Consider the following 19,714-nt stretch of genomic DNA (forward strand, 5'->3'; position numbering starts at 1 on the left):
GTAGGTGGCAGAATGGGTTACAGGGTGATGCGCATTAACGATGGCACTAGGTGTTATATGCAACTAGTGAATCACTAAGTTCTACTCTTTAAAACTAAAACTAAATAAATAAATGCATGTATCTTTTAAGCCAACAATTCCACTAGGAATTAATCCTACAAATATTCCCATGTATATAAAAAGATATCGGTATGTAGAAGTTTAAGCATTGTTCATGTAATAGTAAAATAAACAACCTAATAAAACTGTTACAAACAGAAAATGAAACATTATGCAGCTTTTACAAACTATATAATTCAGCCACAGACTGATCAGAAAGTCTGCCTGAGGGCAACCCGGGTGGCTCAGGGGTTTGGCGCAGCCTTCAGTATGCGGAGTGATCCTGGAAACCAAGGATCGAGTCCCATGTTGGGCTCCCTGCATGGAGCCTGTTTCTCTCTCTGCCTGTGTCTCTGCCTCTCTCTAGCTCTATGAATAAATAAAATCTTTAAAAAAAAAAAAGCCTGCCTGAGATGTGTTAAGTATAATACGTTTCAGAGCATGCGACTTTTTTTTTAAGCGTGGGACTCGATCTCAGGGCCATGAGTTCAAGTCGTACGTTGGGGGTACAAATTGCATAAAAAAATAAAATCTTAAAAAAAGAAGTTTCAGAACAGTATATATAGTATGATACCATTTATATAATAAAAGCATAAAGGAACAGATAATGGATTTGGCTGGTATTCTTTCAGCACATAAAGCCATGCTATTGGAAGATAGTTGAAAATGGTTAAACCAGTATGAACTACACACTGAGTAATATCGAGCACAGATCATGGGAAAACTGAAAAGATTAAACTGTGTCCTGAGTATGCCGCTAAGATATGTGTATCTGTGAGCACCAGGAGTAAACATCTCTGAACAGGACAATAACCTTGAAATAGAAAAACAGAACAGAGAAGTTACCAAAAAATTGAAGCCACAGAATCGGACAGAGTAGCTACATGTTTGTGCATGAGGGGTATTAAGAACACTTGGTTCTGGGGAGCGGGGGAGAACATTTTTTTTTTTTTTTTAAAGATTTTATTTATTCACGGGGGGTGGGGGTGGGGGTGGGTGGGTAGAGACACAGGCAGAGGGAGAAGTAGGTTCCATGCAGGGAGCCTGATGTGGGACTCAATCCCGAGTCCCTGGGATCATGACCTGAGCTGAAGGTGGCGCTAAATCGCTGAGCCACAGGGGCTGCCCAGAAGATTTGGTTCTGTTCTCATCACAAGAAAGAAAAATTTGTAATTATGTATGATAAGCAATGTTAACTAGACTTATTGTGAACATTTCACAAAGCATGCAAATATGGAATCATTATGTTGTACACCTGAAACTAATGCAGTATGTCAATTATATCTTTTTAAAAATTTATTTAAGTAATCTTTACACCCAGCATGGACCCAAACTCACAACCGTGAGATCAAGAGTTGCTCTGTCTCCCTACTGCTCATGACTCCCATGTCAATTACATCTTTAAAAAAAAAAAAAAGTCACTTCTAGCCATTTCTAAGGCTTATCTGCTTGAAGAATATGGACAAGAGTCAGACTACTGAAGCAAATTATAGCAAAAATTCCTTAAAGGTTTTACTTTGGATTTCATTTAAAATGCTTTATAGATGAGGCCCCTAGGTGGCTCAGTCAGTTAGGCATCTGCCTTCGGCTCAAGGTGATGATCCCGGGGTCCTGGGATCTCTGCTGCTCCCTTGGCTTATGTATGCTCTATCAAATAAATAAATAAAATCTTAAAAAAATAATTAAAACATGCTTTATAGACTTACCCAGAAAGTGAATTCTGAAATTAAACATAAATGATAAATATTAAGATGACTGAAACTTTTATTTTTTTAAAAGATTTTTTATTTATTTATTCAGAGAGAGAGAGAGAGAGAGAGAGGCAGAGACACAGAGGGAGAAGCAGGCTCCATGCAGGGAGCTCGATGTGGGACTCGATCCCGGGTCTCCAGGATCACACCCTGGGGCTGCAGGCGGCGCTAAACCGTTGAGCCACTGGGGCTGCCCTGACTGAAACTTTTAAAAGGCAACATTTAGTATTCTCTCATCCCGACATTGATATTTCCCCCTAATTTCAGAAATTGTTCTAAATTGCTCAGATTGAGCATAAACTAGAAGACACTATTTTCTGCTCACTACTGTTATTTTACCTAATAGGTAAAACTGTCAAACTCAATGATTTGGAAAAAAAAAAAAAAAAAAAAAAAAAAAAAAAAAAAAAACCTCAATGATTTGTATTAAATAACAATATTTTATTTGTAGGAATACTAACCAGACAGGTAAGATCAGAGACGAGTAAAACTAGTCTACCATCAGGCAAGAGCCATAAACAAAGCCATAATCTTCACCTATGTGTATAGGTATATATTATTAATAATGCTGAAGGGGAATTTGAGTAACCTTGGTCTTTGCAAATGCATTCATGGAACTGTGAAAGTTGTACAACTCATGTTTCATTATAAATCTAAAGCAAAGACAGAGGCTCCTACAAACACATCAGCTGTTTTCATAAGATCTATATAAGAAACCCAGTATTAAAAATAATTTAAAGCTATGTCAGGGCTATGGTACAAACTAACATTTAAAAAAGCAAATATTGTAATTATCTGCCTCTCAAAAAGTTAAGCAAGTTGCTGGGAATTCATAAAGTCTATAAAAACGATTTTATCCACTGGGGCACCTGGTTGGCTCAGTTCGTTAAGGGTCTGCCTTCAACTCAGGTCATGATCCCAGGGTCCTGGGACTGAGTTCCACGTAGGGCTCCCTGCTCAGTGGAGAGCCTGCTTCTACCTCTCCCTCTGCTCATGCTGTCTCAAATAGTATCTTAAAAAAAAAAAAAACCCAATTTTATATACCATTCTAAAAAATGCCTTTTTAATTATCATAACCCAAATACTAGTTAATATGTCAATACTACTTAATAACAATTTGGGGGGATGCTTGGGTGGCTCTGTCAGTTGAATATCAGACTCTTGGTTTTGGCTCAGATTGTGATCTCAGGGTCATAAGATCAAATCTCTAGTGAGGGTCTGTGTTCACCACAGTCTTAAGACTCTCCCTTTTCCTCTGCACCTCCCTACCATTCTCTCAAAAATAAATCTTAAAGACAAATAAATATGGGATACAATATAAAAAAGTGAAAAAAAAAAAACAAACAAACCCCAAATCCCTACTCTATATCCTACTTCTATTACAAAATCAAAGATATCACACTGGTTCTTCAACCCAGTTATGCTTCAGGATTACCTAGGTACCTTGAAACAATTTCTTAAATGGTACAACACAAGTATAGAAAAGTGAGCAAATGATCTTGAGGGTTATAGCTTGGTAAGTTTTCAGATGGCAGCAATCTGAGTAGTCTTTGAAAACACACAGTCTTGAGGCCTACCTCAGAGCAACTGAATCAGTTTCTAGTGGAAGAGGCTCTTAAAAGATTTTATTCTAGAGAGAGAAAGAGAGTGAGCACAAGGGGGTGTAGAGGGGAGGAAGAAGGACAAGCAGACTCCGCACTCAGTGCAGTGAAGCAAGCTGCAGGTCTGGGATCTGCCACAAGATCATGACCTGAGCAGAAATCAGAGTCCGAGGCTCAACTGACTGAGCCACCCAAGTGCCCTGGCAATGAGCCCTTTAAAAAAGGTTTCACCGGACACCTGGGTGGCTCAGTGGTTTAGCACCTGCCTTTAGCCCACGGCGTGATCCTGGAGACCCGGGATTGAGTCCCACATTGGGCTCCCTACAGGGAGCCTGCTTCTCCTTCTGCTTGTGTCTCTGCGTCTCTATCTGTGCCTCTCATAAATAAATAAATAAAATCTTAAAAAAAAAAAGTTTCCCGGATGATTAATACAAAAGTTTAGGCATTGTTACTATAACACATCTGACTGGTTCAAACGATCATCCAACAAGCAGCGAAACCAGTGCTTAGATGGAAATTTATAGCTGTAAATGTCCATATTAAAAGAGATGAAATATCTCAAATGAATAAACTTCTTAGGAAACTAGAAGAATAAACTAAACACAAAACAAGTAGAAGAAAGGAAATAATAAAAATCAATGGAAATAGAGAATAGAAAAACAGAGAAAATACAAATGAAAAGCATTCAATGCTTCAAATAAAGAAATGAGATTTTAATCAAATTTAAGATTATTTTTAGTATCTTGTTTTACAAAACATTGGACAAGTCATACTATTCCTTCTACAAAGAAAATTAAAGTCAGTAACCCTACTCTTTCTCACTCTGTCAAATCTCACAGAGATTCATTCAATACAAAAGTACACACTTTAAAATAGTCTGTATCTTGATAGTGGGTAAGAGCTCAGTCTCTGGGTTCAAATTCCAGCATCACCACTTACCTATATAACGGTGGGTCAGTTAATCGGTTTTTCAATTTGCTCATCTACAAACTGCAGATAATAGTGTGAAAGTATATCAAAATAGATGGTTAAAGTTGAACTAGCCCAGATAATTTCTTTTCTACTGCTTGGAAAATCATAGAAGGGATATTTTGAAATAAACTAAATGTGTAGCTCTGGAAGACCATGTTCTTAGATTTCATATAGTTTTTATAAAGATGAAATGAGGTAATATACACAAACATGCTAGAATTGAACCTAGCACCCAACAACTGCACAATAAATCTAAGTTGTTTTTCTTACATTACCCCTTTTGTATCTTTTTAAACTCAGCAAAAAGTTCTAATATTAGCATACTCTCCTTTGCCATTAATCAATTGTTGTTATTGTTATATTTGCTTTCTCAATCTTCTACACAAGGTTATTTTTGCTGAACCATTTGAGAACCAACTGCAGACATCATAAACCTTTACCACTAAGCACTTCAATGTGCATGCCCTAAGAACATTCTCTTATATAACCACAGAACAAGGACCAAATACAGGACATTAACATTGATATGCAGTCCATATTCATATTTTACCAGTTGTCCCTTTAAAATTAGAAAAAAAATTGGAATTCAATGAAGAATCAAGCTCTCTGCTTTGCCGTGTCTTTAATCTCCTTCAATTTAGAATAGTCTTCCTGGGGGAAGAAATGTGTGGGAAATATCAGAAAGGGAGACAGAACGTAAAGACTGCTAACTCTGGGAAACGAACTAGGGGTGGTAGAAGGGGAGGAGGGCAGGGGGTGGGAGTGAATGGGTGACGGGCACTGGGGGTTATTCTGTATGTTAGTAAATTGAACACCAATAAAAAATAAATTAAAAAAAATAGAATAGTCTTCCTGATGTTTTGCCATTCAAGACACTGACAATTTAAACAGTGAAGGCCAGATATTTGAGATACATTATACTTTTGAGTTTGTTTCCTCCTGACCAGTTTCATGTCCTGCATTTCTGGCAGGACTGTTCCTAATGGCAAGAACGTTGAAGCATTTTCAATGCATCATATCAGAAAGGACATGATGTCAGTCTGTCCGATTACTGATCACCCAATTAAGGTTAAGTCAGCCACATTTCTCCAATGTAAAGTTACCTTTTTTCCTCTTTAAAATAGTTTTTTTTTTCTTATTCTTACATTTGTTTTCATAATAAAGTTTAGTGCCATTTGGAATTTATCCACCTAAATTTAAAATTTACAGAACTTGCAGAGCACAGAATGAATTCTGCTTCTTGGAGAAATTCACATTTTTAGGTGAAGTTATTTGCCTGACTAACCATGAGGAGTCTAGCTTATCACAGAAAAAAGCCTTATTCCCTGCCAAATATAGTGCCAACATATACATATATACGTATATATGTGTATATACGTATATATGTATATAGGTTAAGTACCTTACGTTTTCAATTTGATTTAGTAAATAGATTCAGAAGAGGATTTATAGTCTACTTGGCTAAAATGAAGCCATGGATATTTGTACTTGCCTTAGGAGAAATTCAGAGCAATTCTCAAGCTTCTGTGTATTTTGCCTTTTCATTTGCAAGAGGAGAATATATTTTGCAGAGCACATTAATTACACAAGATACCTGGAGCATTCAGAAAATTCAAAAAGAATAAGACTAAAAACTTGAAGAAAACTATTCATTATTACTTAGTTGGTTTTTTTATTTGTTATAATAATATATCAGAAACAAAACTCTAAAGGGATGAAATGTTATGAGGTATTCTACTTAGTGGTGAGCATAGCATAACCTATAGACATGTTGAATTATTATGCTGTATACCTGAAACTAATATAACATTTTGTCAAATATACACAAATATAAACATTTTAAAAACCCTACCATTTGAAACCAGCCATTTCCCAGAAGGTATTACTAATGACATAGAGTAAAATCATCAGGAATCCAAATAGACATTATATACTATAGCATAGATTTTTGAAACCATGGTATAGAGCTCAAAAATAAGGGCTCCCTTCACATTTAAGCAGAGGAAACCGTCATACTGGTCTCCAAAAAGCTGGGTCTTACACACTTACACAGGCTGACCTATTAAAGTCAGCAGCTCACAGCTATCCTATATGTAACCTGATTATCACTGGTAGCCAAACAGAAAACCAAGCCTCAAAATGTGATCACCCGAATATAGCTTAACAATAGATACTAGAAAAATGTTTACTAGGTGTTTCTAGTATTTCTTCAGATAGTGTCACGTGTACATTTGAAAAAAGGGACTGGCAACAACATCAAAAGTATACTCAATAGACCATACTGTATTTAACCAATCCTAAGAGATGTAAATGGATGCCTCACTCTGGTTCTCATTAAGCGGCTGCATTTCTCCAAATATCTACATCTAGAGATAAAGGATAAGCTGAGAAGTGCTTAAGCTATTACCTCCACCGTTAGTACTTTTGATACTTGTTTTACCCAATCTGGAACAGCATGAATAACTGGAGATATGGTTTATAACCTAGATGAACTCTAAATATGGCTGGGGAGAAGTCATTTAAGTGAAGAATAAGCTTTTAGTCCAGAGAACCTTTGAAATGTAGATTGTCATTAAGCCAAGGTATTTGGTTTAGTTTCTTTCTTTTTAAAAAAAAAAAAAAGAAAATAAGGACATGGCCTTCCAGTGATACAATTTCCCATTATTTTAAAAGACGTACCTTTTTTTTTTTTTTAATTGAAGTATAGTTGACATACAACATGATATTAGTTTCAGGTGTACAACATGAAAGAAGTATCCTTTATGGCATAATACCCAAAACAGTAGAGAAGAAACTATCTAGACTGCGTTAATGCACAAATCAAGTAATTCCATATACTTTTCCTACTTTAACCATAGTCTTCATTTGTGAATTGGCAGCAAAACTCATTTGTTAGCTCATGCAAGATTTTCAATGAGCAACCTCTAAGGAAACTGCAGTAATAAGTCTACTGTAAAGAAAAATTTGTTCATGAACGTTTACATAATCCCATATAGGCTTCAGAAAGAAAACTGCTTATTAGTAGTCTATGGTTTTTTTGAACTATTTTAAAAATGCAAAACTATTTTCTATATCTTCCCAACTTCCTCATGGTAAGAACTGTCTCAAGAGTTTTAAACACGCACCCATTCCCACACACCTCAAGTGGCACCACCTACAGAAATTCATTCAAATTAGTCTGAAGTGGAACCCGAACATCGGTATTTTTAGGTAATCCTAAGGTGCAGCCAGGGTTGAGAATCACTGCCCCAGAACTACTATCCTATACCTACTAACTGTGAAACAGGGCAAGGGAGCTAAGGAATCTGTACGATCACCAAGTCATTTTGGTTTAGCCAAGGTAATTAAGGGCAGTAACATTTTACCTCCAAGGATAGTGATTTGGAACTAACCCTTATAAGAATAACTGGAAGTGAGATATAAAGGCACTGTAAAACTACAATGTGGAAATCAGCAGAGTATTAGTAACGAAACTATTCAGTAAATGTATTCTAAACTTCTATATATGCAGTTTCAGGCAGACAAAGACTACAAAGATCTAAAAAAGATCTCCTCCTCAAGACAGATTTACAGTATGACATTGGAAGGTGGGGAGGGATTAAAGAAGTATAGTAGAAATAAAATAGATATAAGGGACACCTGGCTGGCTCAGTTGGTGGAGTATGCAACTCTTGATCTTGGGGTTGTGAGTTTGAGCCCCAATTTGGGCGCAAATTACTTAAAAATAAAAATCTTTTAAAAAAAAATAAGCCACATGTATATGAAGAACATATTAGGTTAAGTATGCATGGTAGGCTCATAAAAAGTATCCTTACAATTAAAAAAACTATAACAGTTAATACACATTCCTTTGTAGGTATTTCATTTTGATGTCCTTTTAGACTTTTATATATAGAACTTATTAAATATGTTATGAGCTTCTCATTTAGTATCATTAATATGATTATATACAGACACTATATACATGACAGGTAGTATAATATAATGATTAATCATATGGTTCTGGAACCAGACAATCTGGTTTTAATCGCCAACTCCTGCGTTAACCAGCTATCTCACCCTTGGCAAAATGCTAAGGATGAAAGTCAGATGAAGCCTTGATATATACAGATCAGGGAATTTATATACCCTCCTTAAGACAAACCCCCAGGGACGCCAGGGTGGCTTAGTGGTTGATCCTGGAGTTTTGGGATTGAGTCCCACATCAGGCTCCTGCATGGAGCCTGCTTCTCCCTCTGCCTGTGTCTCTGCCTCTCTATGTCTCTCACGAACAAATAAATAAATCTTTAAAAAAACCCTAAAGGTGGGGATCCCTGGGTAGCACAGCGGTTTAGCACCTACCTTTGGCCCAGGGCGCGATCCTGGAGACCCGGGATCGAGTCCCACGTCAGGCTCCCGGTGCATGGAGCCTGCTTCTCCCTCTGCCTGTGTCTCTGCCTCTCTCTCTCTGTGTGACTATCATAAACAAAAATTAAAAAAAAAAAAAAAAAAAAAACAACCCTAAAGGTGAAATTACTGAGTCAAAGACTATGAATGTTAAGGCTTCAAAATGTCCTCCAGAGAGGCTACTTCACTCTAGATTGAGGAAGTACAGAACTGTAGTAGGCTATTACTTTGGTTACCTGCAATAAATCAGGCTTTCTGTATCCTCTCCTCTATTGACCTGGCCATGTGACCGCCTTTGATAAATGGTATATTAGCAAGTTCTTGTGAACTGAGGCTTGTCCTCCTGAACATCTGTTCTTTTTTTTTTTTTCTGAACATCTGTTCTTAAAAAAGACATTCTCTTTTGGAAGTCACACTATTCTGTTAGAAGTCTAGCTATCCACATGGAAGAAAATTCAAGACCTGATCAATAGCCCCAGCTGAATTCCCAGTTGGTGCCAGCACCCACTCTCCAGCCAGCCACAACGGAATCATCTTGGAAATAAATCCTCCAGGCCCAGTCGTGGTACTCCAGCAAGTACCAAGGAAAACAGAGATAAGCTGTTCCTTCTAAGACCTAACCAAACTACAGAATTGTGATAAAATGAATGTTAGTTGTTTTAAGTCACCAACTTTTGGGGATATTTGTTACACAGTAACGGGTAACTAAATCAGTAATCTGACTTTGGTGGAATTATGCTAAACATGGAGGACATGGAGAGGACAGTATTTCATATACAAAAATGCAGTACCTAACAAGCATACAGACTTCTTTATTTTTAACTCTGTTAACTTTTTTGCTTCCTTAATAGCTCTTGACCATGCTCTGAGCAGGTGAGGTGCCCAGAAAATCTAAAATAGTTAATTGAGGGATCCCTGGGTGGCGCAGCGGTTTGGCGCCTGCCTTTGGCCCAGGGCGCGATCCTGGAGACCCGGGATCGAATCCCACATCAGGCTCCCGGTGCATGGAGCCTGCTTCTCCCTCTGCCTGTGTCTCTGCCTCTCTCTCTCTCACTGTGTGCCTATCATAAATAAAAAATAAATAAATAAATAAATTAATTAATTAATTAAAATAGTTAACTGATTATGGATTATTTAATTATTAGAAGTAAAAAAAAATTATTAGAAGTATTCCTGCAACATTGAAGCAGCTGATAAAATGAACTGAAGTTTTCCTACTCTAACCCAAAGCAAAGTCCTAAAATAAAAGTTGTAACTTAGTAAGTTGCTTTCTCTGAACTAACCTGATAAACCTCTAAGAATAGAGTATGGAATAATTTGCCACCTACATTATATAAGAATGAAACTGGGGTATTTCTTCAAAGAATGAAATATTACCTGGAACACAAAAACATGAAAATGGGTATTTAATGAGTCTTAATTAAGACATAAGCGATGCTTATATTAATAAACCCCCTTCTCTTTTTGTGAGTGATTAGCTATAACAAGAGCAACTAAACAATGATATTAAATACTACATATATGCATGTTTTAAATTTAGAGACACAGAGTCATTACAATTTTTTTTTTTTAAAGATTTTATTTACTCATGAGAGACACAGAGAGAGAGGCAGAGACAAAGGCAGAGGGAGAAGCAGGCTCCCCACAGGGAGCCCTATGTGGGGCTTGATCCCAGGGACTCCAAGATCATGCCCTGGGCCAAAGGCAGGCGCTCAACTGCTGGGCCACCCAGGAGTCCCTCATTACTATATTTAATTCCTTCCATAAAGCCCCACAGAATGATTATCGTTCTTATGACCCAAAAGTACTCAAATCACTAACACAAAATCCTTTTATTAGAAATAGTAAGTAACTCTTGTAAGAACCCTCATAATAAACCACTGGAAAAAGCACAGGTCAAAAGAGGAGTTGTAACTTGTCATCAAATATTTCAATATATTAATAATTAGGTTAGTATAATTAAAATTTCTTGCCAGTATATATTCTTTAACTGTTAGGCCATCAACAGTGTTTGTGGTAGGGCTAGAGAGCATGGTATTCTGGATTCTGTTCCTCATAATTTAAGCTCACTTCTGAGTACTCTAGCCTCTTTTCTCCTCATAGTTTCCATTCCTTGCCCTCTCCTCTGAGTTGTGAAGTTTGTCAGAAAAGGAAATCATTCCAGATCCTTCACCTCTAGCCCCCAAACTACTTGGAAGTATGACAAATAATATATTTTAAATCATGACACTTATAAATACTAATTATGAAGTCTCATAAGCCACTGATGCTACTTAGAATGCTAAGAACTATACAGAATAAAAAGTATTAATTAAGAATCTACCATGAACACTGACTAAATCCATCCCTGATTAGCAGACTTTAATATAGACAAACATAGGTAAGGGTAAGGAGAGAGAAAAATTAAGGATACCAGAATACCATGGGGCAAGTTTCTATAACATAGAATACAATTTGAGGAATACATTATTATGATAAAGACATGTATGTACCACTTTTTAGGCTTAGAGGCTTTAAAACTAATAAAAAAAAATTTCCTGGGGCATCTGGATGGTTCAGTAGGTTGAGCATCCAACTCTTGGTTTTGGTTCAGGTCCTGATCTCAGGATCCTGGGATCAAGCCCTGAGTCAGGCTCTGTGCTCAGCAGGGAGTCTGCTTCTCTCCTCTGCTGCTCCTCTGGCTCTCTCTCTAAAGTAAATAAATCTTTAAAACAAAAGTTACTTTCTTTCATTAAATCTGAGTCACATCATCTTTAAAATGAAGATACTGCCATTTACCTCAATAATTAAATAAGAACTATTATTACTTCACATATATTATGCCCTTACTGAATACTGTGTGTAGGGCAAATATCATGCCACATTAAAAATTTTTATTTAAATTCTAGTTAGGGGGATCCCTGGGTGGCGCAGCGGTTTGGCGCCTGCCTTTGGCCCAGGGCGTGATCCTGGAGACCCGGGATCGAATCCCACATCAGGCTCCCAGTGCATGGAGCCTGCTTCTCCCTCTGCCTGTGTCTCTGCCTCTCTCTCTCTCTCTGTGACTATCATAAATAAATAAAAAAAAATTAAAAAAAAAATAAATTCTAGTTAGGTAACGTACAGTGCGATATTGGTTTCAGGAGAATTCACTGATTCCGTATTTACATATAACACCCAGTGCTCATCATAACAAGTGCCCTCCTTAATACCCATCATCCATTTAGCCAATCCCCCACCCACCTCCCTCTATCAATCCTGTTTGTTCTCTATCTTTAAAAGTCTCTTATGGGGATCCCTGGGTGGTGCAGCGGTTTACCACCTGCCTTTGGCCCAGGGCGCGATCTTGGAGACCCGGGATCGAATCCCACATCAGGCTCCCAGTGTATGGAGCCTGCTTCTCCCTCTGCCTATGTCTCTCTGCCTCTCTCTCTCTCTCTCTCTGTGTGTGTGTGTGACTATCATAAATAAATAAAAAAATTTAAAAAAAAAATAAAAAAATAAAAGTCTCTTATGTTTTGTTTCCCTCTTTTTTGTCCCCCTTCCCATATATTCACCTATTTTATTTCTTAAATTCCACATATGAGTAAAATCATGTGGTATTTGTCTTTGTCCAACTTATTTATTTCGCTTAGCATAATACATTCTATTCTAGCTCCATCCACATTATTGCAAATGGCAAGATTTCATTTGATGGCTAATATTCCTGTGTGTGTGTGTGTGTGTGTACACACCACTTCTTTATCCATTCATCAGTCGATGGACATTTGTGTTCTCTCCATAGTTTGGCTATTATTGACAATGCTGCTATAAACATCAGGGTGCATGTACCCCCTTACAAGAGTAAGTATTCTTGTATCCTTTAGGTAAATACCTAGTAGTGGGACTGCTGGATCATAGAGTAGTTCTATTTTTAACTTTTTGAGGAACCTCCATACTGCTCTCCAGAGTGGCTACACCAGTTTGCATTCCCACCAACAGTGCAAGTGCGTTCCCCTTTCTCCGTATCTTTGCCAGCACCTGTTGTTTCCTGTGTTGTTGCTGATTTTAGCCATTCTGCCAGGTGCGAGGTGTATCTCAACGTGGTTTTGATTTGTATTTCATGTGATAATGAGTGATGTTGAGCATCTTTTCATTCTGCTAGTCATCTGGATGTCTTCTTTGGAAAAGTGTCTATTCATTTCTTCTGCCATTTTTTTTTTAAAGATTTTATTTATTTATTCATGAGAGACACAGAGAGAGAGAGAGAGGCGCAGAGACACAGGCAGAGGGAGAAGCAGGCTCCATGCAAGGAGTCCGATGTGGGACTTGATCCGGGGTCCCCAGGATCACACCCCGGGCTGTAGGCGCCAAACCGCTGCGCCACCGGGGCTGCCCTCTTCTTCCATTTCTTAACTGGATTGTTTGTTAAGCTCTTTATACATTCTGGATACTAATGCTTTATTAGACATGTCATTTGCAAATATCCTTCCCCATTCCATAGGCTATCTTATAGTTTTGTTGATTGTTTCCTTCACAGTACAGAAACTTTTTTTTTGGATGAAGTCCCAATAGTTCATTTTTGCTGTTTCCCTAGCCTTCAGAGATGTGTCTAGTAAGAAGTTACTACAGCCAAGGTCAAAGAGGTGGCTGCCTGTGTTCTCTAGGATTTTGATGGTTTCCTGTCTCATATTTAGGTCTTTCATCCATTTTGAATTTATTATGGTGTATAAAGAGGTCCAGTTTCATTCTTCTGTATTTTGCCATCCAGTGTTCCTAATACCATTTGTTGAAGAAACTTTTTCCACTGGATATTTTTTTTCCTTTATTAAAGATGAGTTGACCATATATTTGTGGGTCTATTTCCAGGTTTTCTATTCTGTTCCATTGGTCTATGTGTCTGTTTTTGTGCCAATATCATACTGTCTTGATGACTATACCTTGAAGTCCAGAATTATGATGCCTTCAGTTTTGTTTTTCTTTTTCAGGATTGCTTTGGCTGTTCAGTCTTCTATGATTCCATACAAATTTTAGGATTGTTTGCTCTAGCTCTGTGAAAAATGCTGGTGGTATTTTGATAAGGATTGCATTAAATGTGTAAACTGCTTTGGGTAGTATAGCCACATGTCACATTTAATCCTCTGTGAAGTTTCATTTTTACAGCTGAAGAAACTCAAAAAGTGGAGTAAAGTAACTTGCTCAGAGTCATATGCATACAAATAGGCAGAGAGCAAGGATTTTTTCAAGTTCAAAGTTCATGGTCTTAAGGCACACGATGGTTACAGTATCTGACCCAAATAGATGTTAAATAAATAAAGCTTTAAAACCTCCACTAAGCGATTAATATGTAAAAACCTACTGTGTTCAAGAAGCTAAGTAACATTCGATCAAGAGGCCTCTAAAAACCTTTAAACATTGCGCAAAAAGTGCTTCTGAGCACACATAAGTTAACACTAAAAGCTTAATAGTATCAGTAAAATGTCTTCAAAATAAAAACCTCAAAAAAAGGTATAATGCAAAAAGGTAAGGGTGGGAGCTGCTGCAATGGTGAAGAGTTAAGCAACCCCCTCCCCCCACCGCCAAATCAATGATAAAGCTAGACAAACATGTCAAGAATAATCATATCAGGATTCTGAAAATTGGTACTATTACGAGCAGGAAGGGTTACGAGGAATTGGTTTCCTCTCCTGCTTTGGTAACTTGAAGGAAAAGATTATATAAACTTAAACAACTGTCCCTCCTTTGTTATTTGTTTCCATATATTTTATAGTGATAAAATACACATAAAATTTATCATTTTATGTTACAGAGTATACAATTTTAAGTGTACAGAATTCTGAAGCATTAATGTGAACAATTCACATTGTTGTGTAACCATCACTACCATCTATTGTGCCATGTTTAAATAATATACTTTATAATAATATAAGAGATTCTGAAGAGTTTTGACTTTTCCTTAAGAACATTTCAATGAGGGTACCTGGGTGGCTCTGTGGGTGAGTGTCTGCCTTTGGCTCAGGTCATGATCCCTGGGTCCTGGGATCGAGTCCTGCATCAGGCTCCCCAAAGGGAGCCTGCTTCTCCTTCTGCCTCTCTCTCTCCCTCTCGAATAAATAAAATTAAAAAAAAAAAAACAAACAAACAAAAAACCACTTCAATGATATTTCAGAGTTTGGGAGAAAAAATGCAGATCTGGTAATTTATGTCAGAAAACCATCATTCACTGAAATTAGTACTGTCTCTTCTCTTTTTTTAGAGTGCAACAGAAAGAGGCAATTCAGTAATTAAATGATAGCAGCAGCTAATAATAAATGAGATAAGAATTTTTTTTTTTTTTTTAACAAGGGGCTTCAGCTCACAACCCTGGGATTAAGACATGAGCTGAAATCAAGAGTCAGATGTTGAACAACTGACTGACCCACCCAGGGTTCCCAAATGAGATAGTATTTAAAGTTCATAACACACATCATAAAATTCTCATGTAACTCTAAAGACAACAGTTAACACTGTCGTCTTTAGAATGGGTAACAGGTTCAGAGGGGTTAATTGTCCAAGGGCACTCAATAGGCTGGGCAAACTAGGATATGAATTCAAGTTCATAATTTAAGTGTTCTTGGACTATGTTAATAAACACTATCTCCCAAAGAACAAAAACTTAGTGAAAGTTCTAAAAAAAATGGAAATCCATGCAATGTAAGTATTCAAGAGTTTTTCTTCTCTGCTACAATCTCTCCCTTGTCCCCTCTCCCCCACACATATAATAATACTCAAGTCTGGGATCCCTGGGTGGCGCAGCGGTTTGGCGCCTGCCTTTGGCCCAGGGCGCGATCCTGGAGACCCGGGATCGAGTCCCACGTCGGGCTCCCGGTGCATGGAGCCTGCTTCTCCCTCTGCCTGTGTCTCTGCGCCTCTCTCTCTCTCTCTGTGACTATCATAAATAAATAAAAATTTTAAAAAAAAATAATACTCAAGTCTGTTTCCAGTTCTTTTCTACCATCACTGGGTAGGGAAAGACAGCCGCAGATGCTTAGACCAACTGAGAAAAAAGTCTAGCTTCCTTGAGAATGATACCTGAATATGATAAACATAGAGGTAAAACCCAACATGAAAATGAGGTCTGTCGGTGGGGTACAGGTAAGGAGCCCTACACAGGGACTGATGGAGAAGGAGAAAAACAAAATGTAGTATCAGGGCAAGTGTAGGAATTAATAGTAGTAAATAAGAGCAACTATAAATTAAAAGCACAAAACTTGCTTTTTGTCCGACATCTTAGGCTGCAGGGGTGGCTGTTGCTCTCTGAGCTTCGCTATGCCGCCCAAGGACAATGAGAAGAAAGATGCTGGAAAGTCGGCCAAAAAGGACGAAGACCTGGTGAACAAATCTGGGGGCAAGGCCAAAAAGAAGTGGTCCAAAGGCAAAGTTTGAGACAAACTCAATAATCTGGTGTTGTTTGACATAGCGACATATGACAAACTCTGTAAGGAAGTTCCCAACTATAAGCTTATAACTCCAGCTGTTGTCTCTGAGAGACTGAATATTCGAGGTTCTCTGGCCAGGCAGCCCTTTAGGAGCTCCTCAGTAAAGGACTTACTAAACTGGTTTCAAAGCACAGAGCTCAAGTAATTTACACCAGAAACACCAAGGGTGGAAATGCCCCAGCTGCTGGTGAAGATGCATGAACAAGATCCCACCAACTACATTTTGGGAAATAAAACTTTATTAAATGAAAAAAACAAAAAAACCAAACACCCCCCCCACACACACACACACAAAACTTCTCTGCACATTCTGACACATAATACAGAATTTCTGGCAATACTGATAGCAAAAAACCGCCAAGATGTCTTTGAAACCATATGATACTGATAAGAAACTGTGCTCTTTCAATGAAGTCAGGTGAAACTAGGATAAACAGGACAAACACTAATCAGAAGCACAAGCCATCAAAAACTGCCGAAGGGAGTTTTGCAATAATTCAAACAACATAACAAGGGGACTTGTTCAACAACCAAGAATTTAAGTTAGAAAATTATAAAAATACAAGTTTTCTAGGATATTTCAATGAATCTATAACTGAAGCTGTTTTTCCTTTGCAGCTTGTTCAACCCTTTCAACCCCAGCCGATGCAGACTCCTCAGCAACTTCAGGTGTTTAGGAAGAGTATGTTAGGGACGCCTGAGTGGCTCAGTGGTTGAGCATCTGCCTTTGGCTCAGGTCGCCACCCTGGGGTCCTGGGATCGAGTCCCACATCGGGCTCCCTACATGAAACCTGCTTCTCCCTCTGCCTATGTCTCTGCCTCTCTCACGAATAAATAAAATCTTTCAAAAAAAAAAAAAGAGTATGTTAATGTGTATACTGAGGGACAATGCTGATTTATGGAAGTGCCTTACAATCTAAATTTAATATCCACTGGTGAGTTGCTTTTAGTTTGCCTAAGTAAGAATTTAGTCATAAGACTTCAACATTTTAATCTAACAGACTTTTTCTGAGGCCTTTATAAAGAAAGAACCCTTGAGGAAGCAGGGCAGGAAGGGATTTTGGGAAGCATTTCCTCTTCTACTGGCCACTGCAAGACCTTTAAGAGACGCAACTCCATTGGAGAACAGGAAATTACTTCAGGGGCCCTGAGCTAAGTTTAATCTTGGGAAGGCCCAGGGCTCTCAACAGATCTGAAAGCATTTTTAACAGAAATCTCTCTGAACCACGCAGACTTTACATCTACCTGTACAGGACTACAGAGAAGATTCTATACACTCTGAAAGGCAACCACTCATCCCAGTTCTCTTTGGTTAAGCTGTAGTTTAACTATAGTTTATAAACTTGTACTCAACTTCCTAATATAATAAAATTATGCTGGGACCAAAGGCAAAGTTGGGTAGGTCAGCAGTTGAGCGTCTGCCTTTGGCTCAGGGCGTGATCCCTGGGTCCTGGGATCAAGTCCCACACCAAGCTCTCCATGGGGAGCCTGCTTCTCCCTCTGTGTGTCTCATGAATAAATAAAATAAAATAAAATATAAAATAAAATAATGCTATAAAGAAAATAAGTCTCTAACCTTTGACTGGATTAAGAAATTTTCTCTATCTTAATTAGCAGATAAGAGGGTGGTATGTCACTACATGCTTGGGAGTTTGGCCCAGGGTTAACAGCGAACAGACTATGAATGACCACTGACTGGAAACACAATGAAATGGGGCAAAAAAGGTTAAAGAAACTGAGGAGAGAAAGCCCTATATACAATGGTCCCTTTATATGGAACCATCCTGCATATTCAAGACCAATTATTACTTATAATGAACTAAAGACAAGTCAAACTAGTCAACTTTAATTCCAAGGAAACTGGACAAATAGACGACTGGTAGTCTGAATCTAACACTTCAATTTAAATAGCCTCGTATGGCTAATGGCTACTATATTAGAATAGATTTAGACAAAGGCATATCAAAAGTTCTAGAGAAGAGCAAATCAAAACACATATTTCTTCTAAACAATCCACTGAACAGTATTTATAACTAATGGCCTACTCCAACCTATAAATCCTTTCCTAATTTTATAAATGTTTTACCAGATTTTATAATTAGAATCCTTCTTCTACAATACCTCCTTAGCTTTGACCTTCTTGAACTTTCTTCATACAGAAGCTCTGGGTGCCCTGTGTATTTGATACATATATTTTATAGACCTCAGAGTCTTTTAGGTTGGATTTTTAAAATCTATCCTGTCACAAATGGATCTGGATGTTTTAAGAGAACAGATTGTTCTTGCTCATTATAGATAAATGCCTCAAGTTTTAACATGCAGAGGTTTCTTTCCAAAATAGAAACTGAGGGAAAAAATTTTTAACATCAGAAGAAATTGTATAGTTATACATCTACTGCTTGAAATACTTAAATATATTTTAGACTTTGAAACACAGAATCACAAGATGCAAAAGTCAAAGTACTTTTCTCTTCTGTGTGCTTGGCATTATGGAGGTTCAGAGAGAGGCCTAATAATCAAGAATAACACCTTTTCTAAGTTAAATTTTAACCAAGAGCCAATACTCTACAGTATTCATCACATAGTACTCATAATCTTACACTGGTTTAGTCTCAGAAGTTGGCCCCCTCTCATACAAGAGCACCAGATCACAACAGCAAGGATAAACCACTGTATCAAAGATTATGTGGTTCTCTTATACTCAGTTTAAAAAAAAAAAAAAAAAAAATGCATTGGGGATGCCTGAGTGGCACAGCAGTTGGGCGTCTGCCTTTGGCCCAGGGCTTGATCCTCGAGTTCTAGGAAAGAACCACATTGGGCTCCAAGGATCTTAGGATCGAGTCCCACATCGGGCTCCCTACATGGGAGCCTGCTTCTTTCTCTGCCTGTGTCTTTGCCTCTCTCTCTCTCTCTCATGAATAAATAAATGAAATCTTAAAAAAAAACAAAAACAAAAAAAACCTGCATTGGCCATTTAATATTAATCTTGAGCTATATCTGGATAGCCAAAGTGACTTAGTCTCTCAGTAATTTTCTCTTCAGTTTGGAAAAATAATCCTCTATAACCTATTAAATAAAGCAGCCCAATGTGGGGTTCAAATTCACAACCCTAACATCAAGAGTCATATACTCTACTAACCCAGCCAGGCACTCCAAGGCATCTAACTTTTTATGTGGGGAAATAAAAAAGATTTCTTTTTTCAAAGACGATGAGCAATGGGAATCTTCTTTCTCCCTCTCTTTTTTAAAAGATTTTGAGAGACAGAGCACAAGTTGGGGGGGGGGGGGGGGAGTGGGACAAGCAGACTCCCTGCTGAGCATGGAGCCCAACTCAGGGCTTGATCCCAGAACCTCGAGATCATAACAGGAGCCGAAGTCAGATATTTAACCAAGTGAGCCATCCAGGTGCCCCAGAAAAAATATTTTTCTACACAATTGGTAAAACATCTTGGCAGAGTAAAAGGAGAGG

General features: G+C 37.9%; 1 protein-coding gene and 1 pseudogene across 1 annotated transcript in view; one reads left to right on the forward strand and one right to left on the reverse strand.

Annotated features, from left to right (window-relative positions):
- SNX3 (sorting nexin 3) overlaps nucleotides 1-19,714 on the reverse strand; it is a 42,455-nt gene that overhangs the window by 12,775 nt on the left and 9,966 nt on the right. The window lies entirely within an intron of this gene.
- LOC100688163 lies at nucleotides 16,076-16,446 on the forward strand (annotated as a pseudogene).

The sequence above is a fragment of the Canis lupus genome, chromosome 12 (assembly GCF_011100685.1).
Source record: "Canis lupus familiaris isolate Mischka breed German Shepherd chromosome 12, alternate assembly UU_Cfam_GSD_1.0, whole genome shotgun sequence".
NCBI lineage: Eukaryota > Metazoa > Chordata > Mammalia > Carnivora > Canidae > Canis > Canis lupus.